The 26,108-nt window shown below is 41.8% G+C and overlaps 1 long non-coding RNA gene across 1 annotated transcript in view; it reads right to left on the bottom strand.

Moving 5' to 3' along the window:
* Nucleotides 1-7,198: 7,198 nt before the first annotated feature.
* The window catches only part of LOC143653236 (uncharacterized), a 125,792-nt gene continuing 106,882 nt past the window's right edge, over nucleotides 7,199-26,108 (bottom strand). Inside the window, exon 3 of the long non-coding RNA XR_013161185.1 lies at nucleotides 7,199-7,463. This is a non-coding gene — a long non-coding RNA (uncharacterized LOC143653236). The remainder of the gene's footprint in view (nucleotides 7,464-26,108) is intronic.

Genomic DNA, 26,108 nt, shown 5'->3' with positions numbered 1-26,108 from the left:
AAGGATTGCTGCACCTGTCTGTCTCACTCACTGGGTTAGTCAAGGTTCCCCAGAGAAACAAAACAAAGCAGGCAGGAACCTGTATGCACTCGCTGGCACATTCTCTCTCTCTCTCTCTCTCTCTCTCTCTCTCTCTCTCTCTCTCTCCGCCCCCCCCCCCCCCCCATCTCTCCACATGAATTGGCCCACATGACTGTGGGAATTGGCAAGTCTGAATCCCATAGGGCAGGCTGCAGTTTGGAAACGCCAATAAAGGTGAAGTTGAATTCCCCAGGTGAAGCTGACTGGCTGAAGTAGAAGCAGAAATTCTTCTTTCTGACTTCTGAAATCCGCAGTTCTGGTTTTAAGACCTCCAACTGAGTGGATGAAGAGACTCCCCTCAATGCTGAGGTCAAACTCCTTTGCTGACTGTAGATGCAATCAGCCATAGATACAATCAATAGACTGTAGATGCAAACCCATCTACAAAAGATCTTCACAGTAACATTCAGGCCAGTGCTTGCTTGACCAAACATCTGGACACCATAACCTAGCCAAGTTGATACATGACATTAACCATCACACCCACTAAGCAGGGACTGTTTTATATTTATCTTGGAATCCTCAGCACCAAGAAGTGGGCTGCCACAAAGCCAGTGATTAATAAATGTTTATTGACTAAGAGGGAAGGGAGAAAGGGAGGAAGGAAGGGAGGGAGAGGAAAATGATTCCCTTGGACGGAAACTATAGAATAGTCTAGAAGTCATTGCCATCACTACTCTCTGAACTTAGCAGGTTAGAGAATCAAAGTCAGTCTCCTCACACCTAAATATAGGAGGCTGAATTTAGAGTACTTCTTGGTGAATTTCGGGCCCTGCCTTCATTTAAATTTTTGATAATTTGGTCATCGTGGGTTTTTTGCAATAATTTTTATTTTTCTAAATATTGCATAAAAATATTTATCTTAATTCCTGAGGTGGTTTTTGTTTGACACCACCTTACATTTGTTCCCAAAGTGAGTGACTTGCTCATTTTACTTTAACCCTGGTCCTGCCCTATTTTTACACTTTAAGCAAAATTCACTCTCAGGTCACAGCAATTATATGAGTGTACACGGCATGCTATTAGCTTGCAACTCCGCAGTTCACCCAGAAAATTCCAGCCCTGACATCCCCAGGAAGTGGAAACACTTTTGTTGGCAACTCCTTACCATACTTGAACAATGTCTTGGTATTTAATTAAATTCCAAGAACACCTGCTTCATCAGCTTATAAATTCCAACTGAATTTTAAGAGACTTCTCTTTGGCATGCAAAGTTTTTATTTTCTGGGCTGTAACCACAGCAACATGTTTTCTTTGAATATCTGTCCTTCGCTCCTGCCACACATATCCCATTCTCCCTTCCTCTGCCTTTCATGGATAGAAAGCTCCCCACCATGGCTTTTCAAATATCCCCATTCAGCACCCTGGCTATAAAAATAGCAGTGCAATAGCATTTTGTGCTGTTGTTTTATTTTTCTTGATGTTTCACCTAGAGTTTGGACATTTGTACAAGAAAACACTGTGCTATAAGCTGAAATTCCTTTGCTACCTAAAACCTAATAACAATAATAGCTGTGCTTTTTTCAAGTATCTCTAGGATATATGTCAAGCCCTATGCTGCATGCTTCACAGAGAGTTGCTCTCTCTCTGAGCTTCAATTGTGCAAGAGAGGTAATTACCCTGACTCCACAGAGCTTTTGTAAGGATTAAACAATTCTCCCTGAGGTCACATCTCTGGGGAAGGGTAGAGTAAGAATCAGATTAGGAACTCTTTCAGACTCCAAAATCTGCCCTCCTTACCTTCTGTTTCTAGGACACCAAAGCTACTCTGTTAAAGGAGCCAACAGTTAACAGCAATTAGGATGAGAACTCAAACACCATCACCTGCATGAAGTTTTGACTTTGGGGGTGTGATGGAGTGTTTGTTAAACAGTCCCCCACCTACACTAAGACTAAGCCCAGAACATGAGCAGCAGGTTCAAGTTGTGTGATGGTATTGATATAACAACTCAAGGTCTGGGATCAGACACACTCCACACTGTCTGTCCTAACTTCGCTGGGCCTCAGATTCCTCATTTAGACAATGATGAAAACAGTTTCTGCCCCACAGCTTTGATGTGTTAGAGTTAGAAGAATTAATTAAAGTAAAATATTTAGACCTGGGCCTAACATATAATTAGAGCTCAAAAAAATGTTATTGCTATTATTACATATAATATACAATAATATATTAAGTAGTGTTAAAATATTTATATATTACATGTGCTTTGGCTATATCATCCCCAATAACTTCCCAACATCTTCAGGAAAAATGTCAAACATTTAGGGGTTGGATAGTCAGTCCAATTATGTACTTGGCTCATCAGCTTACCTTGGGTCATGCTATAATGTTTCCTCATGTGCCCTCTCCTAACCTGTGTTTAAGGCCATACTGGAGTCTATCTTCTATGTCAAGACTTCCCAGAAAACCTTAGTCCTCAGTGACCTTTCTCTCTTCTGAACACCAGCCAACACCTGCTGCCCTATCTTCCAATTCTCATGACATATTCGAAAGCCACTGTGCATTGGTTGACCTGCTGGACATGACCTAGACTCAGTGCCCAGTTCAGCCCTAACCCACTCTCAGTGCTCATTCATTCATTCCTTCCCCATCTATCATGGGCTTTACGCTAGACCCTGGGGATACAGCAATGAACAAAACAGATGTGGAACTTATTCTCATGGAGCTTAGAGTCCAGTGAAGGAGACGATAATAAACAGGTTATTAGAGAAATAACTATATAATTACAAATGGTGATAAATGCAGTAAAGAATAGCAAGACTAGAAGAACTATCTGGGGATGAACAAATATTCTTTCCATCAACGTTAATTTAAAACAGACACTCCACAATTTCACAATTCCAACATTAACTTAAAACTAACACCAAGGGGATACAAGGGTAGTTCAGTGGTAAATTTTTGCCTGCCATGTGGGAGACCCCAGTTCAATTCCCGGCCCATGAACATCCAAAAAAAAAAAAATCCAACATATGGTGCTGCAATAATAGGATAGTCACATGGAAAAAGTGACTATCACCATAAAGCATGCAAAAAAAACTGACATCAAATAACAATTTGGGTACATACCCAAAAGAATTGAAGGCAGGGACTCAGATAAGTATTTGTACACCCAAGTTCATAGCAGCATGTTTCACAGCAGCCAAAAGGTGGAAACAGCCCAAATGTCCATCAGCATATGAATCAATAGACAAATAGTAGTATATACATACAATGGAATATTATTCAGTCATAAAAAGGAATGAAGGACACATGCTACAATTTGGATGCATCTCAAAACCATTAAGCTAAGTGAGAGAAGCCAGACACAAAGATCAGATACATCTGATACCATTTATATGAAATATCCGGAATTCATAAATCCATAGAGACAGCAAGCAAATTGATGGTTATGGGTATGGGGTTCTACTTTGATGTGATAAAATATTTTAGAACTAGAGAGAGGTGGTGATTGCATGACATTGTGAAAGTACTAAATGCCACTGAATTGTTCACTTTAAAGTGATTAATTTTGTTTTATAGGAATGTCACCTCAATAAATTACTTTAAAAAAAGAAACTTTTATGGAACATAAAACTTTGTTATTGATATCAATAAAAACCTTATTTTCTCAAAAAAAAAGGTAGTATGTATTCATTGTCAAAAAGAAATGTGACAAATGTGGAAAATTAAACATTCTAAAAAAAAGTAAAAAAATGAACACTTCATTACGTAGTCCCTCTTTCTAATGATGACATTCTTTGGCACATAGTAACCTACTGTCACTAAACACAAAATCTTCCTTTACATCAAGGAAAGAAAAGACCAAATGGCCATCTACAGTTTTCTTTTACTCAGCTATGGGATCACTTGACTGTGGTTCCTGCTGAGCCTAAGGGAAGGAACAACTCATTTAGAATCCCTGCTAGGCATCTAGGAGAAAGCAGCATTCAGATTTTCTTCCACTCATTTGTTTACAAACAAAAACTGGCTGGGTTTTTTAAAATAACCAAACAAAGACAATGGTGAAAAAAAAAAAAAAACTACTACAAGCAGAAAACTGGCAGCTGATGTCCATACCTGGGGTCAGAGTCATGCAAACATGCAGGGAATTGCGAATTCTCAAGCCCAGAGGAGTTTTCCAGGTGATTTCAGAGGATCACGAGATTTTCTTTTTCCATTCCAATCAGAACATTCTCTGAAGGATTTTTGCACAAACCCGGTGTTTCAGTTTGCTAGCTACCAGAATGCAATATACCAGAAATGGAATGGCTTTTAAAAAGGGGAATTTAATAAGTTGCTAGTTTACAGTTCTAAGGCCAAGGAAATGTCCCAATTAAAACGAGTCTATAGAGATGTCCAATCAAAGGCATCCAGGAAAATATACCTTGGTTCAAGAAGGCCAATGAAGTTCAGGGTTTCTCTCTCATCTGAGAAGGTACATGGTGAACACAGTCATGGTTTCTCCCTCAGCTGGAAAGGCACATGGCAAGCATAGCATCATCTGCTATTTTTCTCTCCTGGCTTCCTGTTTCATGAAACTCCCTGGGAGGCATTTCCCTTCTTCATCTCCAAAGTTCTGGCTGATAGACTCTCTGCTTTGTGGTGCTGCAGTATTCTCTGCTCTCTCTGAAACTCCTTCATTCTCCAAAATCTTTCCTCTTTCATAGGACTCCAGAAACTGAACAAGATCCACCCAAATGGATGGAGACATGTTGTCACCTAATCCAGTTTAACAACCACTCTTGATTAAATCACATCTCCAGGGAGAAGATCTGATTACAGTTTTAAACATACAGTATTGAATAGGGATTATTCTGCCTTTATGAAATGGAATTTTGATTAAAACATGGCTTTTCCTTTCAAACCAGCACATTCTACCCTCTGGACCCTAAATAAAGACATGTTTTCCCCATATACAAAATACATTCATCCCATAACAATATCAGAGAACCTTAAACCATTCCAGTAACATTTCAAATACAAGATTAATACAAGATTAAAATCAGTACAAAGTCTCATCAAAGTTAGCTAAAGGCATGCACAGTCCTAAGGCAAAATTTTCTTCATTTGCTCTGGAAATGTAAAACTCAGAACAAGTTATTTGCTGCCAATACACAAAGGAGGAACATTCATAGGATACATATACCCATTCCATAGGGAGGAAGGAACACAAGGGTCACTGGACCCATTCAGTTTTGAAACCTGCAGGGCAAAGTCCATTAGATTTCAAAGTCTGAGAATAATTTATCTTTGGGGCTCTAGAAAGCGGCCGTCCCACCCTTTCCAAGGGCCTACACAGAGGTGTGTCTCTCTCCAAATGCAACCTTGAAGGACATTGGGGGGATCACCTTTTTCTCGTCTCCACCTTCTCCAAGCATTGGGGCTGCACCCAGGTTCTCTGCCATCTCCGGGGCACAGGCTCAACCCCACCATGTGGTGGCAGTCAGGCTCTCCCCAAACCCCAAGGAATGTGCTTCACCCTTTCCAAGGCCTGAGGCGGCATGACTCTCCCACTGCAATGAGGTAGAAGGCCCATCCTCTGCCTCTGGGGCAAACTCACCCTCTCCACAGGCTTGGGTGGGTCCATTTTCCTGGCCCAAGGCTTCTTGACTTTAGACCTTAGCCTCCATGGTTTTGCCTCTGAAGTTATTTTTCCTACAATGTGTCCCTTCTCTGAACCCCCCAGTCCAGACTGGCAGTGGCTCTGTTTATACAGGTCCCACAACACTCTTGTTGGCTTTCTATGCAGTAGCCTAGGGTCATGCCCATCAGACATAAGGAGTTTCCACAAATCCTTCCTGGATAACTCCGTGTCCCATCTTGGCTTTCTCTGAAATGGCTGGCTGGATCCACATTTAGACAAATCCTCACACGGGGCACCATTCTTTGGGGTCTCCCCTCCAGGAAGCCCAGAATTTTTCAGAACATCAATTTCTGCTTTCTTAGTACCCAAGAGTTCAGTTCTCAGCTTATCTCTTTCCTGTCACATTTCACTATAAGCTGCAAGGAGAAACCAGGCTGCATTTTCACATTTAATTTAAAGATCTCTTCTGCTAAATATCTAAGTTCATGGCTTTTAAAATCTGCCTGCCAGCCAAAGCCACTAGTCAATTCTGACAGTATCTGCCATTTTACAACAAGGATCACCTTCCTTCCAGTCTGTAATGACACCCGTTTAATATTTCTGTCTAGAGCCTGGTCAGAGGTATCTTTAGAGTCCACATTTCTACCAAGATTCTCTTCAAAGCATTCTAGGCCTTCTCTATCAAGCTTCTCACAAATCCTCCAGATTTTTCCCCCTTATCCATTTAAAAAGCCATTCCAATGTATTTGGTATTTGCAAACTGCAGCAGCACCCCACTCCTGGTACCAAGTTGTATTAGTTAGGGTTCTCTAGAGAAACAGAATCAACAGGGAACACCCACAAATATAAAATTTATAAAAGTGTCTCACATGACCATGGGAATGCAGAGTCTAAAATCTGAAGGGCAGGCTGTGAAACCAATGATTCCATTGGAAGGTCTGGATGACTTCCACAGGAGAGGCTCACCAGCTGAAACAGGAAGAGAGACTGTCTCTTCTGAATCCTCCTTAAAAGGCTTCCAGTGATTAGACTGAGCATCATTCATTGCAGAAGACACTCCCCTTAGCTGATTACAAATGGAATCAGCTGTGGATGCAGTTGACGTGATCATGATTTAATTCTATGAAATGCCCTCATTGCAACAGACAGGCCAGCACTTGTCCAACCAGACAAACAGGTACCACCACTTGGCCAACTTGACACATGAACCTGACCATGACACTTGGCAATTCCCTTTTTCTTTCCTGGAATTGAAGGCACCCCACCTTCTCTTACCTTTCCTCTAAATCTAACTTACAGTCCACGAACCCATTCTGGAACTGCAATTACTTTGTGTGGAGGCCGTGGATGACCTTCCTCCAAAGGGACAGCTCTCCTGATTTGGGGAGGACTCATTTCCCAAACAGCCTGTCTGCCCTGCTGTGATTCCTGCCGGGGTCAAGACTGACCCGCACGCTAGGCCACAGACCTTTCTAGCCCCGCCCCTCCCCTGAAAGCCCCGGGCTCAGGGCCAGCACTCACCTTCAGTTTCCCTGCTCCCTAGGGCTGGCCATGTTCTCTTTTCTGACTCCATAAGAGTTTTCCTAGATCTGTTATACTTGCCACATTCCCCACCTTAGCCAACTTTCTTGGACTTCATTTCACTGTTCCTATTTATAGAACCCTTTACAGTCTGCCAGGCAAATCAAACTCCTGGTCATAGATGCAAAATGTGGCAGACAAACCTGGTCTTTCAGATCAGACAGGCTTTCACTCCAATCCCCAGCAATTCCATCAACCAGGTGAGCTTCACTTTATTCACCTGAAAAATACAGGGCTCTGTAAAATTAGAAAACAGAGGAAAAATACTTTATGACTTTACAGATTGAAGATATATTCACCTAGATCTCCAGACTTAATGGTTATGTGATAATAATATCAGTATTAGCCATATGGACTTTATGGATTAGTGACAATACCAATCCCATAGGATTATTTCAAGGATTAAAGAGGTAAATACATTAACCCTGATCCATACCTGACCCTTAGAAGGGGTACAATAAATATTTAGTCCCCTACCTCTCTAGCCCAAACTGGTGTTTTTCCCACTGACACCATTATATGATATCATTATATCACAATTGCCTATTTGATGCCTCTTAGCCCCTGTGCTATATTGTCTCAATTAGAGCACTCACTACCTTTTGATGCAATTGTCCATCAGAAACATCTACTTCCTTGGGGGGCATGAGGGGTGGGGAGGGCAGGGAGGGCACAGGGGAGGGGAGCAACCAGAACTAGCTGTTGTCATTTTCTCCTCTTTTGGATTGCCATGGAGCATATGATTTTTACAAAAGTATATCTTGGCAGTCATACTGCATAATGCTAAAATTAAGAAATCAAGATGCTTATTTTGCTGAAGTCCAAATTTCTAGCAACAACCTGTTCCTTGCCTATTAGGAAAAAGGGACAGAGCTATATATGATTTGGAGACTCTGCAGAGGCTCAGTTTAGATTGTTCTTGATTCCACTAGAAGGTACATTTTCCAAACCAAAGAATTTATTAACATTACCTGCAAATGTAAACCTGTCATTTATGTATTCTGTACATTACTTTGAGAAAAATAACTCTCCTTTGTAACTAGAATTTTCCTTTTGTTCATTTGTGGGCTGTGGGCTGAATTGATATGACAAAGGGGTTCCTATTCTAAAGGTGTGGTAAAAACTGCTTTTCAGAGGAAGTAACTAAATGCATTCCAGGCTTTTTAAGGAGTACATGTCTGATGAAATATACATGTGGTTTCAATGGAAGAACAGCTCAAACTTGCTTAGATTTTTAAACAACAGATACAATTTAGCTCAGCCACTCCCCCTCCTGTAAGAAAAAGCTCACAACTATTTCAATGACTTACACCCCAAAGATAAGATGCATATACATCTAGTCTATGTGTGCTTGCACTACTCACACATTTCCATTTTAAACCTTGACTTCTTTCTGTTTGGGAAGAAGATAGACTACCAGGTGATGGCTCCTATGTCCAGATCTGTAGACAAGGTACTTGCTTCACATACATCAACAGCTTCCTAGGAAGCTGCCTTGCAGATGAGACCCAGAAGCACTTTCCCCAACTGTCAGTCTAAGCTCCTCAGGCTCAGGGAAGACACAGCAAAGGTCACACAATTCCGACCCCAGCACCTCCACCAAGCAAGACCCACAGCAAGCTTCCACAAGGGACAACAGTATAGATGCAGCATTTCCCAAATGTATTTGTCCTAGAACACTTTTGGGGGGATCATTTCACTGGGTTAGTACTTTGTGGATCACAGTTAAAGTATCACTGCTTTAAGGGCATCTTGGCTAAAAGGATAATTTAAAAGAGAAAAAGTAGTGGCCATCAAAATGTGTTCTTACCTCTCATTTGGCAACCTTAGTTAAATACAGGTTTTTATTTGAGGGTAGACAACATAAGAGATTTTAGAGGAATCTCTAAAGACACATAGAGCTTAAGGAAGCTCTCCCAGGGAATCCAAATTCTCCAGAAAATAACTCTAGGACCTATAGGCCGAAACACACCCTCCTTTGGGGTCTCCATAACTATGACAGATAGTTAACTATGTGGTAGACAATAACAGATGCCCAAACACATATTGGATTCTTTCAGAGTAGACAAGTCAGTTACAAAAGAGAAAACCCATCAGTCATGTTCTCCCACCTCCCCAATAGGGCTCTCACAGGCATTCATGTCTGGGCAGGGAGTATAAGTACAAACAACCTTTTTGTTGCCCAAATGTCACCCAGGGTAGGACAAGGAGAATGTCTAGCCAGTGCTCGTGACCATTTCTGGAGGGACAGCCTTGGCATTGGGAGAAACCTTAGCACAGGATGCCTTTCTGACCTTGGAGAATGAAATGTCACAGTACCACAGAACTCCTCAGGATTCTTCTAAACTAGCTGCCCTGTACTCCAACTCCTCTGTCTTCCACACCAATTCTCAGGTTTTCTGATTTCATGTCTTGCTGGGCCCGAAAGTCCAGAAACAATAACTGAAGGTAGGCCTTCCTACTAATACTAGTTGAATCCATTCAGCCCTTCCTTGGCCTTTCAGGGACCACGGATCAGAGCTAACTGTAGAGATTATGGGACTGCCATTCAATTAGAAGCTACACTTCTGGTAGCCCAGGTGAAAAACTAGCTGAATTAGCAAAGGCAATCTAAAGGCAAGTTTGCCAAGTTTGAAGGCTTAAAAAAAAAAGTCATTATTAAGTTTTAAGACTTAAAATAGAGGAAAAAACATCAACCTGGGGAGGTAAAAAGGTATTTGCAGCAAGTACATTCATTTAACTGGTATTACAATTTCTCTCTTTCTGTCAAACTAAGATAAACCATAACATAACCATTTTAGATTCAAAAGCAATAATAAAAAGTGAAATTTGTGATCATTTTCTGTGGACAAGGTACTCAGCAAAGCCTTCTCCATGGACTATTTTATTTAATCTCACAACAATTCACTGAGGTACATGGTATTTTTATTCCAGTACACAGAAGAAAAACTGAGGCTTACGGAGGTTAAGAGACCCGCTCAAGATCACCCAGTACTTAAGAGGTAAAGCTGGAATTCGAACCCAAATAATTTTGAATCCAGAGTCAAAGCTATCAACCAGTTCTCTCACTAAGCATAAATTATAACTTCCCCCTGGAGCTGCTGCGTTTAGGAGAGAACAAACCAAAATTTTAATCTCCTTTTCACGCAGTTAGCGATTATCACATGCCCACCGTTTGTCAAGCACCATCTCAGGAGTTCTACATTCATCATCACTGAATACTTATAGCATCTCTTTGTTATGAGTCACATCCCCTATTATGTGAGTTAACATAGGCATTATATATGAGCAAACCTTTCATATAAACCTTTCTGAAGCTCATGTCACCTGTTATGAAGAAACAAAGTCAGAACTCAACTCCAAGCCATGCCTCACCCCAATACTGGTACCCTTCACCTCCAGGCTACTGCAATATTGATGTTTTTATTGACAAATTTGGAAAAACTTGACTACTTGGAATTATCAGAGTATACTGAGAGTCATGACAAACTTCTCTCCACAAATTTCCAGAGTAACCTCTTTGTCTCTCTAAATTTTAAAACCAGTCAGCTGTCCCCAAGCAATCAAGACCAACTCAGTAGTTCAGCATTTTTCAAGAGAACATAGGTGGCAAAAGTTCCTCATGTTATAAAAATTCCCACTAGTAGTGTCATGGAACATGGAGATTTCTATGCAAGTCTGAGCCTCCAGCTGTATAAATATCCTCTACCTAAGGTTCCATCTTGGACATCTTCACTTATGAAATGTTAGCTTTTAAAGAAGGATTAAGGAAGTCCTGCAGAGAGCTCTGATATCAAGTGCGAGTTGTCTTAACAATAAAAAGATGTACACCCTCCCCACTCTCCCATCATCCAATGCATTATTTCCTCCAGTTCCCATTATTAATAGCACAGGGTAGTTTCAGATCAAAGCTTGGGCCCCAGTAGATGTGTTGCAAAGATTTTAGTCAATTTTCTAAGAATTTCTTCTACCTCCTTCCAAGGCTGGCTTCATCTGCCTGCTACAGAAGCATCAGCAACTCTCACTGAAGTACTCCCAAGGCTTTCATCTTAGAGGACAGCTTCACGATAAAGAAAACCCAGCCCACTTTCCATCCTGTGCATTGGCCATTATAAAAAATCCAAGTGGAACTAATGAATGCCTTTTACTTCTCTTGAACATAAAGAGTCTTAAAGAAATCAAACCACACAGAGCCTGCCAAATTCAGGGAATCGGTCTGGTCTTAGAGAAAATGAGTTTGCCATTCCAGCCCCCCAAAATAGTCCTTCATTTTTTGTGTGTGCCCACCTAAAAGGGTAATTATATCTCCACTAATATTATGCCAGCAAGAAAAATGTTTCTTTTCCAAGGAGGCAGAGACACATTTTCTGACTGAGCCTAGGAGACAAAATGTAAAATCTGAATTCATTTTCTTTAAAATATCTAGGATCTGTCCCTGAGTTCTGTGCAGTCAGCAGTTTCCCCAATAAGCTCATTTATTTTTCATACTGACCAGAAATAGAGTTTGATTTTCCCTAGCCCCATTCCCATCTCCCCTGGAAACTTGCAGAGAAAGGCTCCTGTTATCTAAGAGAGCAGCTTGGAAGAGATGTATAGAAGGCTTAGCTGCTGAAAAGAGCCTAGAGTGGTTTCCTGAGGAGGACAACACTAGTGAGCACATCTTAGTGATTTTTCTGCATTTCCTTTTCTGAAGTTCCCCAGACAGAGCAGGTCCCTGAGAGGGCTGTAAAGAGGGAATTTCGAGCATCTGCTCATAATGCCTCATCAGAACCATTTCAGAAAGAGAAACCAACATGGTGTAGGATGGAGCCATCACACTTTCTAGACTCAGAAGCAGGAGAATCTGCCATCAAGGGGAACAAAAAAGGAGCCACATGAAAGCTCTAGTCAAAAGCCCTGCAAAGCCTTCTGCATGGACTATTTCATTTAACCTCACAACAATTCACTGACGCACGTGGTATTTTTATTTGCTTATACAGATGAAAAACGTAAATGTATAAAATAACTAGATATCTGAAGCAAAAAGATTCTAATGAAATGAGATGAGCTCTAAGAACAAGAAGAAATCAACCCCAAGCTCCCTTATCAGAGACCCAAACCACCAGGTCTAGAGTTCTAGGGTGCTGCCTCTCAGATATTCAGAGTGTTCTGAAAGGACAAGGATGCAGTCTCTTGAGGATGAGAACACAGTCGACTACTCAGCCTCATCCTTCAGTATGCCCTCCTAGAATCAAAGAGCCCAAACAGGTTAACGAAATCTGAAATTGCTCCCAGATAAAACAGGCAGCAACTGCTACAAGGGGACCGAGGTGTAGGAGCTGTCCTTGGTGCTGCATCAATGGCTGCTGCATCATAGGTGATCAGAGAGTCTCGCCTATTTATTTACCTGTTCATGACTCCTGCCCATGTCCAATTTCTCATAACTGCTTTTCTGGTTACTGAACCAAATTTATTCCTTTCCAACCACACCCGTTCTTAGGCTCTGCTTGTCCTGCAAAACTCCCCAGTGCCAGTGGGCTGAATTCCATCTACTGATTGAGCCCCTCTGCCTCCAACTCAGCCCACCAATACCTCAGAGAATTGAATGCAATGTGATCACATTTGCACTTCATCCTGAGAGCAATGTGGAGCTATTGAAGGGTCTTAAGCAAGGAGAAATGACAACAGGAGTGGCCTTTTGGAAAGATCATGCAGAACTCAAGGTATGGAACGGAAGACACGGGAAACTAGTTAGAGACTACTGCAGTCACCAAGGCAAAATATAATAGATTAGATAAGAACAGTGGCAGGGTAACTGTAAAAAAAGACAGTAGTTTTGAGAAATATGTAGGAACTAGAATAACCGGAGTGTGGCTGATGAAGATGAGGCTGATGTGGGGGCGGAAAGAAGAAATGAATGTCAAAGATAATCATAAGGTTCCCAGCTGACAACACTGAGTTGAGGACACCAGAGGAGAAAAAATCAGATTTGAATGAAAAGATGCCAAATTCAATTTGGTATCTATATAATCTGGAGAATTTGTGTGACATCCATATGGAAATGCTAGGTGGATAGTTGAATATAGGTCTAGAACTCAAGAGACACCTGAGCTCAAGATAGAAGATTTGGTGTTGTTTGATAAAGGGGTAATCAGAGTCATATGACTGAGCACAACTATATTCTTTAAGAAGAGATTGAAGGGGAAAAAAAACAATGAATCCAATACTTAGTACTTTGGAATAGGAGTCTTCAAAGTGATCGATGAGGAGTAGAGAGATAGATAGGAGGTGCAAAAAGAAGACTATGTATTAGGAAAGTCAGATGAGAATGCTTCTCTAAAATGTGTACCATGATGCCACATGCCACAGAGATCAGATAAAATGAGACTTCAAAAGTATCTACAATATTTAATGACAAAGAGATATTATGCAACCTCCACCCAGCCAGCCTTTCATTGCAAGGGACTGGGTGAGAGTGGAGTCAATGTTGAGTGGGTTGAAGAGAAACTAGAACATGAGGAATTAAAAGAGTGAACAGATACAACTCTTTCAGAAGTTTGGCTGTGAACAGGAAGGAAAAGCCAGAGGAGTGGGTTGTGAAGCTGTAGAGTCATAGGAAAGTTTTATTTTTGTTGTCAGCATGGAAAAAAATTTGAGTATATTTAAATGCTGATTGCATTGAGCCAACTGAGAGGGATAGGTTAAAGATGAGAGGGGAGATAATTGTAAGACAGAGATCCCTTGGAAAGGATAGTAGAATCCAGGGCAGGAGCATCTCTTTCCTGGAAACAGAGAAACAGAGGTCAGAACAGATACAGATCTATAGGTAAGTGAGTCGATTGAGTGGTTCGAAGTTAAGGGTGTTTCTGCCAACCCTGCATCAGAGAGCAACAATAACACACTCTAGCCCCACCACTTTATCAACCAGAAGAAGAAATATATTTTTTCTATCAGGAAAACTGGAAATAATGGGGGGGGGGGCGGTATTAGGACAGGCAGATTTCAACTCAAGAAAGGAAGAATTTTTCTGATTACTGTAGCTGCCAAGTAACATAATAGTGAACTGTCGGTCAAAGGCAGTGTTCAAGTAGAGAATAGAAGACCATAGCCTTCCTAGCCAATCTAAATGAATCTTGCACTGAAAAGAAGCTTGAACTAGTTGGTGTCTAGAGTCACTAACCCCTTTTCCCAGCACTAAACTCCTTCCCCAGGAATCCTGGAAATGGCGACTATTTTGTCTACGAGGAGTCTGGTGGTTCTTGGATCACCAATGCCATTTGCAGAGATACCCCAGGAAGTGTTCAGGAGAAAAACTTGGCTCCTAATAAACAATCCTACATGCTGTCATTTCACTATTGAGAACTTATTCAATGGGCTTTGATCCTCCAAAGCCACTATGAAACTATAAACATGCTTAGCCAAGTTTCAACTTTACACTGGCATCAGCCAACAGCTGGCTGACACATGAGAGCAGACCTCCATGAAAACAGGCCATCCATTATCATAGATGAGATCTGGACTCAAGCATCCTTCTACCAGGGTTCAATCCAGCTCCATCAGTGTCAGCAGGACTGACCACTGGTAAATTACTCAACATTTCTATGCCTTGGAATCCACCCCCAACAGATTTGTTTTGGAGGATCAAAAGGCTAATCCTTAGAAAAGTGTCCAGCACATAGTAAGTACTCAGTAAATAGTTGTTAAATATCTGAATGGAACAGCAATGTCAGGAATTTAGAACAGAGTGCAGTTATGGTTGGTGAAAGGATGCAAAAGAAATGTCACTTCATTATCTTTCATCAAACTTTATAAGACTTGCTCAACTCTCAGCCTTTTAAAAGATCTTTCAACATTATAATTGTTAGCTAACCAGCAAACACATATTTGTAGCTCCAGTGGAAAAAAAAAATGCTCTAGGCTGGAAAGATTAACCAGGCAGTGGTTCCAGTTCTACATTATGCTCTAGGGAGACCACTTCAGCTCACTGAGGATGTTGTACTGATTTCCACCAAAACGATACTTGTAATCAATATTTATTTAGTATCTATGGTAACCAAGGCAACTTAATTGCACAGGTTATCTATACTCCTCAAAAAAAAAAAAAAAAAGAGGCCCACATGGCAGGTGTTGTAGTTTGCTAGCTGCCAGAATGCAACACACCAGAGATGGACTGGCTTTTAATAAAAGGGGATTTATTTCATTAGTTCTTCAGAGGAAAGGCAGCTAACTTTCAACTGAGGTTCTTTCTTGCATGGAAAGGCACAGGGTAATCTCTGCGGGCCTTCTCTCCAGGCCTCCGGGTTCCAACAACTTTCCCCGAGGTGATTTCTTTCTGCAGCTCCAAAGGCCTGGGCTGAGCTGTGAGTGTTGAGAGGAGGTATGCTGAGCTGGCTATGCTATGTTGAGCTCTCTCATTTAAGCACCAGCCAATTAAATCAAACATCATTCATTGCAGTAGGCACGCCTCCTAGCTGACTGCAGAAGTAATCAGCAACAGTTGAGGTTCACATGCCACTGACTCATGTCCACAGCAATAGAACTAGGTATCTTCACCTGGCCAAGTTGACACCTGACTAACTACCACAGCAGGTGTTTGCCCCATCTTACAAATGAAGAAACTTAGTCGGCAAAATTTTAGCAATTTGTCCAAGATCATACAGCTAGTACTTAGCAGGTAAAGAACTCAAACTCAGGTCTGTCTGACCCTCAAGCTCATTTTTCCTATTGTTCACCCTTATTTTTCCAGTAAAGACCTATAGTTATGAAGCTTCTAACAGGCAGGGCAATACCTTTGTGTTTTCCACACCGCCTAACCCAATCACATAGGAGGGATCAGTAAATGTTTGTCAAATTGAACTTCCAAGTACACAAAGACAGCTTGGTACTTTCCAGATTGTCAGCCATTATTGTGTCCTGTCCCTTACCTAACTTTCAACAAGATAGTCTTCTAATAAGCTCAAATCCCAAAGCCTCTTCACTTCTACCCATAAGAAATAATCCCCAAGCATGAAAGTCCTAAAGAGGAGGTCATGCCACTGCCTGTTCTATCAGTGAATCACACTTACCACAGTGTGTAGTAACTGCACTGTAAATTTATCCAATATTTTATATGGATGAAGTCAAGGATAGCCAAGATTGGGGCATGTAGGACAAAGACAAATCTCTAATGTGGCTAGGTCAGGAAAGTAATCCTGAACATTTTGCTGAAACCAGCACATTTTAGGCTCTTTGTCACTCAGCCTTTCCCACCCCATTCCTCTACCGTTCCCACCAAGATGTTTTCCAGCCTGGCCCCTACAGACAACCATCTTCTCCACTGCGGTATGGTTTATAGCACCTCTTTCATCTGGAATGCCTCTTCCCACAATCTTGGCAATTTCTACTAAGGCTTCAAGACTGCCTCCAGGAAGCCTTCCCTGACTCCTCAGGCCCCCTTAATCTTTGTCTCTTCTGAGATAATTTCTAACTCAAAGCACAGCTCAGACATAACTACATGAAGCCTCTCATTGATCACAGATGCTTCCTGCCTGTATTCCAAGTCTTTTCAAGTATACTGAGAGTTCTTTGTAAGTGAAAATGATGCTTTCTTTTCTTTTGTCTCCCAATACACATGCCCAATATCTGGGCCATGCCTCAATGTTCCCAAAGACACAGGCTCTCCTGCAAACTAAGCTTCTCATGATGTAATACTTAGAACTCTCCACCATGGCAAAAACAGAAAGTGTTATCCTCATCCCAGTGACTTTCCTAAGTCATCTTTAACTAGATTATACCCCTCCCACAGAACAGAGAATCCTCCAAGGAGGCCCGGATGGACACTGGCCCCAGCTCTTAAATTAATTGTTCCTATCCTCTTCCGAGACATATAAGGAATTAGCCTTCCAAAAGCAGTGTAGTCCTGGAAAGACATTAGTGGTGACTCATGCAGTGATGGGGGTGAGGAGAGACTGGAAAGGAATGGGAGAAAACAAGAGTGTACAGGACAGTTATGGAGCCCCAGAAGGAGGCACATTAGCCAATTTAGCCAATTACACAGCTGAAGCAATTAAATAACCTCTCAATGGGAGGAAGAAGTGTAAACAGAGCCCACAACACTACCATCTAGGCCAAAAGAAAAACAGGCTGGGCTGCTATGATGGAACATACCTTCCTCCCTTCCTACCTAACAAAAGAACCCCTCTTTCCCACAGGAACCTAGTTCATACATTTGAGGTAGGATTCACATCCTAGGGCATGGGGGCATTGTACCAGGATTAGCTGAATGTGTCCCACCCCTAATCCTAGTGGTTGAATCCAGGATGAGCATATTACCTTGGTAGGGCTTCTTTTAATCTCGCCTGAGAGGGGAAATTAAGATAATGAAGAAATCAGTCCCTCCTCCTTTTGGATCATGAACTTTAAGCTATGCCCTTTAGACTGCCAGTAGTCATTTTTCCTTTCAAGAGGAGAAAGCCTGTCTGAAAACGAAGGCAACAAACTAAGGGGAGCAGAGTGAAGAGGTATACAGAAAGACAGAGCTTTGATGCATCATCTGAACCTCTGGATCCAGCCATGCCTGAAGCTTGTAGACTTACCATTCACAAAAGACAAAAAAAATCCTCTCCTTTTCCCTCAAGTTTATTTGATATGAGTTTCAGGTTTTTTGTGTGAGCAAGAGACCCAACATATACAGTCACTTAGGTTTGGAGCTGACACTCAGGGGCCAAAAGATAGCAAGCATCAGAGAGATATCAATGAAACAGGATTACTCCAAAATCTTATTGAAAAAGCAATCTGGTAGGGCTTTCAACCTTTGACACATTAGAAGCAACCAACCAGCCTGAACTGAAACCAAGAAAAGAATGCTCAAAGCAGAATGCAGGAAAAGGAATTTAGTCTTCCCCTAAAATCTAATCTAAGTTTTAACTGGACTGGAAATGCAGTCCTAATTCTACCAGAGATCCACAGCCAGCTTCCATGTTCTCCAGCCCGGGACCCAAAAATCTTCTGAAAGGTTCCCATTTAAGGCCTGAGCTGGCTTTTCTAGTGCCTCACCTGAGATACTGATCACCACATGTGAGAATTCCCACAACCACCTTCCAAAAATGAGGGGTACAGAGCCAGAGGTGTGGCCAAGCCACTCTCCTAATGACTTCACTCTCTCTCATTTCTCAGGAATGATGCCAGTGAAGCATCCACAGTTCTCTGGAGGGTTGAAAGATGAGCTATTAATCATAAAGGAAAGATCTATACCTTCAAGGTGATTTATACAGGGGCCTAACTCTTCCTGGGGTGGGCATTCACCCAGACCCTGATCTAGCAGAGATTCTCCAGGGAGACCTGGCATGGATGCAAAACTGCACCAGTCCACTAAACCGCCTTGGGTCCTGGCTGTTAAAATCATTGAACAGCCCAAGATAGACCACAATTAGAATGCTGATTGCAGGACTTTGTGGCAGAGTCAGCAGATAAGGATATGGAAGAAAGAAAAGCCACTATCTCTGCCAGCTGGTTCTTTGAGCTCAGCTTGGGACCTTGTACTCTCTTTCACAATAATAAACTATAGTTAAAAAGGAGTTCTGAACGTTGGCTGCAGATTAGAATCATCAGAGAAGCTTAAAAACAAAACAAAACAAAAAAGCATTAGGTGAGGAGATTAGATACACACAAGATGGGAAAAATAAAATCATAAATGCCCAGAAAGGTGGTAAGTATCATGGGGGTGGGGTGAGGAGGGAGGACATCACTGGAAATATCTGCCTGGTCAGGATGGTCTTGGAAGTCTTCATGGAAGAGCTTGGATTTGAGTTGCTGTGTTGATGCCTGGCCTAGCCAGCCATTCACAATGCTTTTCTACCACTCTCCACGCCACTCCTGGGAGAAACTGGCCAAACCAGAGGAGGAATTGCCACTAAAGGACACTTTCCACAGCCTAAAGATTTTTAACGGCCATATTCTCACGCAGGGCCTGTATTAATTTCCCGGGGCAGCCATAAGAAAGTACCACAGATGAGGTGGTTTAAACAACAGAGAGTTATTCTCTCAGAGTTCTAGAGGAGGGAAGTCTGAAACCAAGGCGTCAGCAGGGCCATGCTCCCTCCAAAGCCCCTGGGGAAAAATCCTTCCTTGCCCCTTCCAGCTTCCAGTAGCCCTAGGAGTTCCTTGCCTTGTGACAGCATAACCCCAATCTCTGCCTCCATCTCCACATGGCTGTCTTTTTTCTTGTCTGTTTCTGTGTCCAAATTTCCCTCTTTATATGGACAACAGTCATAATGGATTTAGGGCCCACCTATTCCAGTATGACCTCATCTTAACTAATCACACCTGCAAGGACACTATTTCCCAATAAAGTCACATCCTGAGGATTCAGGTGGACATGGATTTGGGGAGGACACTATTCAACTCAGTCCAGGGCCCATCAGACATTATTTTCAGATGAGGTTTGGGTTTGGTGCTAAACAGAAACCAGTGTCCTCCCTGCAGTTAGAGGCAGATCAGGCCCACGCACCTACTCCAGGGCTGCCTGCAAATGGTCCCATAGCTGCTGGTTTCCTGGATCTTTACTGAGGCCGTGCTCCACCTTGAGACCTTGCTCAACTCTGCTTGGAGAAGGAGCCAAGTGCCAGGGAGTTAATGTTCCAGGTGTAATCCTCAAGCAATGAGGGACAGAAGTTCATGATTAACTCCCCCACTTCCTTCTCCTCCTCAGCATAAGGGTCAAAGGCAATTCTGTGTGTTCCACACAATTTTTCAGAGTCTCCAGCAGGACTAAGTCCCAGCTGCCCACAGTGTCCCTAACTTTAGCTTACCCTTTACTGGGTTTCCTCACTTCCCTCTCCCACTCCCCCAACTCCCTCACTGAGATTCCTGAGATCACCTCCCAGATAAACTGCATGTACCAAATCTCAGGATCTACCTTTTGAGGCACCCAAACTTAGCCATAAGGGGAGCAGACCCTAATAGCCAGGTGGGGTGTGGGGCTCTCTGGGAGAACATTCCCCAGCTACCCTCATGCCTGCTTCTCTTGGGGCAGACTGGATTATTTGCTCTCTGCCTGTCTCCTTGGTGGTTTTCAATCATGTTTGTTCCTGTTCTTTGCTAATCAACACCATTTGATGTGTTGCTTCGTAGGTCTTTGCTCCTGCAAATGAATTAGCAATATTTCCTGGAGGATCTTCTAACAAGCATCTTTTTTTTTGGGGGGGGGGGGGCAGTTATGGTACTCAGCAGATACACTTGAACCAAATGAGCTGTTAGACATTAGACATGAAAGTCAGTCAAATGCTCATGCAGGCCCACTCAGTGATTCACTGGGGGTGAAAGTAGAGCACAAGCTGGATGTTTGTGTGCACTGAATCTTCTTAGAGGTAAATAAATCAGCAAATTTCCCTGCTTGGCCCCGGAGCTGAGTGTCAGTGACCAGGAGTAAGCTGTTAGCCTAACTGCTGCAATAGCCCAGCTCCGTAATGAATGGCAGCACCCACAGGCCAGGCTGTGAGGGCAGGAAAGGTCAAGATGTCAGCTCAAGAAAGGGATGGGTGAGAATGGGGTGGCATGTGGTTCCCTTGGCAGGACTCTACCGATTAATGTACTTTGGTCTTGTCTGGTTAATACCATTCACCTGTGATGTACTCAGAAGGGAGTCACATGGAAATCAAAAGTAAACTGTGCTTTCTTGATGTGCCCAGGGCTGGACTACCCAGCAGCATTCAGTGGCAGTATCATTAACCAGAAGTATTTAAGCTCTCAGGACAAGAAGAGAAGGTAAAACAATCAATCTGGAGATGCTGAGTTCAGACAGGTGATCCAGAGACTCGCTATGAGACTGGGTCTGTTTCCTTTCTCCTACTGCATCTAAGTGTGGGCAGAAGAGGGTTGAAACTCAGAGTGTTTGAGTGGGAAATAAGGGCACTCCCCAGTCACACAGGTCGCTCCAACTCTGCCATTCTTGAAAAGGAAGTTAGGAAAGAGAAGGCAAGGGAGAGAAGAGAGACTAGAAAGAAAAAGGCAGCTAGAGGAGACAGTAGAAATAAAGCCACCCAAAGGACAGAATCCATTTTGAGTATAGGCTCATCAGAAGTGCCAACACTAATCCCTTCATTCAGTACCTACTTACTGAGCACCTACCATGTGCTAGTCACTGAGCCAGATTCTGGGAACTTATGACAGATGAGGTGCATATTGTCATAAGTTTCCCACCAAGCAGAAAAGCAGAACTTGAAAAAATAGCATTGATGAAGTTATGGAAGTGTAACCTAAGCAGAATCACAGGGAGCTTTGGACAAATGCAAGTCATATCACCTAGAAAAGAAGAAAGTTTCCCAGAGTCCTAAAGTGATGTCTAAGCTGAAAATAAGTAATGAACAGAAGTCAACCAGAAGAAGGATGGAGACTGTGGAGGAGGGCATTCTGTGCAAAGATCTCAAAAGTCTCAAGTCTTTCCTTAAAGGACTGAAATGCTAAGGAAGGAATGCAAGCAACAGGATAGGTGGAAGAAAGAAAGCAAGTAAGAGGATGGCACCAGAGAGGCTAAGGGGGGCCAATTACTAAGGGCTTACTAGCCAGCATTCTGAAGAAAAAGCTAAGCAATGGAAGAGACAATCAGATCTGCATTTTAGAAGGATCACTGAAGCAGCAAGTGAGGAATGGATTTGAGATAAGGAATGCAAATTGGATATGGGAAGACCAATTAGGAGGCTACCAATTTCCAGAAGGGATAGTAATATGGTCTATAATAAAGTGTTGTAGGGATGGAGACAAGCAGACAGTTTCAAAAGTTCAGGAAGTAGAAAGAAAAGGACTTGATGGTTAAAAGCCCCATCTTATTGGATATTAGGGAACCTAATTAGGGATATTAGGTCTACATCAAATGGTCCTCTGGCCTCCAGAAGCTTCCTGGAGAGGCAGACACAGCCTCAGCTCTAACAAAATGATGGGAGAGCTCACCTGGCATAGTACTGGTGACACAGCAGAGCAGACTGGGAACAACCCGACTCTGGCTTCAACCCTAGACCACCAGAAACTTAGCGAGGCTACTGATTCTCTGGTCTGATCCTAAGTTGCCCTTTGTCCATCATTGACTAAGAACTCACCTCAGAGAGAACATCCTGCCTCTAGCCCTTCCACTAGGCCAAATCTGAACAGGCTCCCTTCTCATCACCCCCTGCGGTGAGCCCCAATCACTTTCCCTTGATGGCCACTTGTGAGTGACCTCCATGGTTTTATTCATTTTAATGGCCTCCCTCCTCTGCCTTCATCTTCCACTTGGGAAAAGCCTAGTTGTTTCAAAGTAGCTTCTTTTAATATCTCTTCATAGAAAATGTTCTTCTCCACTCTTGATCATGTAGTCACCCTCAATACTAATTGGAAATCTTACCCATAGTTTCTGTTCAGCTATGAGAATAGACAGCTGTGACTGGAGTGCCAGCCTCCACCTTGCAACAATGGTAATCCCAGACATCATAGAATCTATCCCCCATGACTGAGCAAGATTTGACTGGTAGATAGGGCTGCAGTTAAGACCTCAGGCTCTAGGGGAGTCAAATAGTCAGTTTCAAATTCTGGCTAACTTCTAGCTGCACATTTTGGGCAAGTAACTTAAACTCCCAAAGTCTCAACTTTTCTACTTTTAAAATGGGGTAAATAAAAATAACAACTTTAATATATCTAGTAAAATAATTACTAAAATAATGTAGGTGAACAATTTCATACAGTATTAATGAAGGTTTGCTATCATTATATACAACCCCTTATTTATGCATTTATTTTATTTGGGGGACAAGAGAGAAGGAATCACAAGAGATGATCCAAAAGAATTCCCCTGATACCTTCTATTCCTACAGTGCACCAGGAAAATTCTACCTGTTCCTTAGGAAAGCCATTCATCAATATTTTTTAATGAGTAGTTCTCTGCTAATTAAGAGGACATGGGCTGAATAAAACAGTAACATGGTTAAATTCCAAAGATCAGCAGAACGATCCTGTATTGGACATTGTCTATTGATACTCAGCACCATGTCTTCCTTTCTGAACTGCGCCCTGTGTCACAGGTGCTAAAAATCATGAAACTAATTTCCCAAACTTTATTATCAGCAGGCTTCTGGTTTAGAGACCACAAATGAGAGGTATTCACCTAGGATTTTGAAGGAAGAGAAAGGGTACCATGATTCTCTTCCAATAGTGGCAAAAACACTCAGGACAATTAGCAGACATGAGGTTTGCAGTGGCTTGTGAGCAATCTACCATTAATCACTTGCTGTGGTGCTGCAGACAGCTGGAGTCATCAAATGCAGCATCCTGTGATTCCAACTTTCCCCAATTTCCTGAAAGCCAGCCATGATGCTCCCCAGCTCTCACTCAGGCCTTCCAGCAATTTTGTTAGAAGCTAATTCTCTTTACTAAATCCCTTCCTGCTAAAATGACTAGAGTTATTTCTGTTTTCCTAACTAATAAAGTTCCTTTGCCCTTGATCTTCAGAGGATCAATTCAAAGGCATGACATATAATGGACACATTTCATAGCCTAATGTGGGCCTAGCTAGCAGACAACATTTATTATATTGATAGCTCGCCACGCCAGATGTCAACAAAGAAGAGAAATCCTCCCTGCTCTCTGTTCTTTTTAAAGAAATCTTTGTTTATTTTGTTTCTGTTACTCTCTGCTCATGGAACAGAGCACTAGAAAAAATCTTGTTATATATTCTGTTAAGGAAAAGATCTCACCTGAGTACTTATGATTCCTTGGAGATACTCTGCATGACTAATCAGATCAAATAAACACAGTCACTTAACAGTTCAAGTTTCTCAAGGTTAACACATTCTGATAAATAAGAAAAATTTCTGCCAAACGTACAAGATGAAATGGATTAAGAGGAAAACTCAGTGGCTGAGCCTCAGTTCTCATCTTCTCTTCCAGAGTGTGGATTCCCTCTTCAACTTCCTTCTCACCTTTTGTTGCTTTCTCCCTTTTCCCACTCTCACATGGCTACATTCCCAGAACCCATTTTCTTTCTTTCTCCTCTGTTCACTTATTTTTTTTTTTGTTCACTTATTTTTTCATATTGTACTAAAAGAACATGTTCTGACTGGTATCTCTAACTCCAACACTGTGTTAGCAGCTGGGTGCGCAATTGGGTGGAGAGAAAGATAGATAATTCTGAGAGCACAAGAAACAGTCCACCTGTATAACACATAACACGCATTATCACTAAATTGTTACTTCCTAGAGTCAAGGAGAATAATAGTAAGAGACCCTAGAAACTGGCAAATAAATAGGCACCAAGTGAGCGCTTCAGATGGTTTCCATATTCTGGCTCACCATGAGACCAAGGACAGTTCTAGAAGAATTTAGGAAGTGGTAGCTCTTAAATTTAAACAGGTCCTGTTCACCTGAGACAGCATATAGGATGGGGATTATTATTCTAACAATACATTCATCCAGCTGGTAGCTTTAAAGTGACCTTTAGAACAAGTCACTAAACCTTTGATGCCATCACATCTAATGCCCTGAGATGCAGAGTGAAACCTGAGGCTCAAGACACAGTGGCTTTAAGATTGTTTGACCCTAGCCTACCCAGAGAATATGGCTTGAGACCTTGTTAAAAATTAACTAATTGTTTTTTTAATTAATTTATTAATTTTATTCAATCTTTGATTAATTGATTTAGACTAGTAATATTCAAGACTAAGTTAATGCAGGTAGTCCCCATCCTGCTCCAGATACATAGAAATGATGGGTATAAAACAACTAACAACACAGTTAAACCCATTGCTGAGCCTGAATACAAGAAAAGAATATCTCCTAATGCCAGAACAAAAGGGCAAGTCGAACCTGAAGAACTGAGCAGGGGTCAAAGGGGAACACAATTAGAATTGGATAAAGAGTTTAGGGCCGGCAGTTTTAACTCCCCAAGCCTTTTGTACAGAGAAGTTAGATTTGAGCTGCCTTCAAAAAGACAGAATCCTGACAGAGATGTCCTATTTGAAAACAAAGCAGGAAAAATTCAGCTCATTTTGCCTAGGCATACATCACAGAAACAAGCCATCTATCTAGGGCATGGATGGAAAAGGCCAGCTATGAAAAATCAAAATTCTAGGACTGTTTCATATGAGGTTTAGCATCCCAATCAGAACTACCCATGGGATAGGAAATTAAAAAAAGAAGCAGGAAAACAATTTTAAAAGCAGCTCTATAACTCTTCTACATAAAACCCACAGGACCCTAGTAGAAGTGAAACAAAATAACCCATAGCAACACCCCACAACCTAGAACATTCAAGATTCATATGGAAAACAAAACCCACTGAAGATGAGTTCAATGTAAAAACTTACATGACACACAGAGATTAAAAAATCACTATGAGAGAGGGTCAACAGATACTACAAATGAAAGAATAAATATCCTGTAAACTACTAAAAAAATGGATTTATTTGTTGAAGAGTGCTTTGAAAACTATTGCTTTTTTTTCTTTCTTTGCTTTGAATATATGTTATACATATATTATATTATATATATATATATACATATATTATATTTCTTGCCTCTACTCAGGGATGTAGAGTGCTGGAAGGAGTGCCACTCCCAACCTTAAAAAAAGATCAAGACTTTTGTCAAATCTAGAGGAAACCTGAGGTCTCAGAGCAACCAAGCTCTGAAGCATCAAGGTAAAGTATCTAATTCAAAATCTAAGGAGGGACATATAGGTGCCTGAAGGAAGAGAAGAGACGTGAGTGTGTGATTACCTGGGGTAGCTGTAGTCACTCACTAGTAAGACGAGTTTGGCTATAATAATTGAATTGGTGAAGGCCAAATGCGGGCTGCTGAGATGGATTGAAGCCCTGGGATCTGTGGAAATCGAGGGAGTCAGCACACTCATGAAAACTCTTTTTCCTATGAAACTCACTAGGCATGTACACACACACAAAA

The sequence above is a fragment of the Tamandua tetradactyla genome, chromosome 13 (genome assembly GCF_023851605.1).
Source record: "Tamandua tetradactyla isolate mTamTet1 chromosome 13, mTamTet1.pri, whole genome shotgun sequence".
In the NCBI taxonomy this organism is placed as follows: domain Eukaryota; kingdom Metazoa; phylum Chordata; class Mammalia; order Pilosa; family Myrmecophagidae; genus Tamandua; species Tamandua tetradactyla.
Note: the sequence above shows the minus strand (reverse complement) of the source record. Positions and strands in the feature narration are given on the sequence as shown.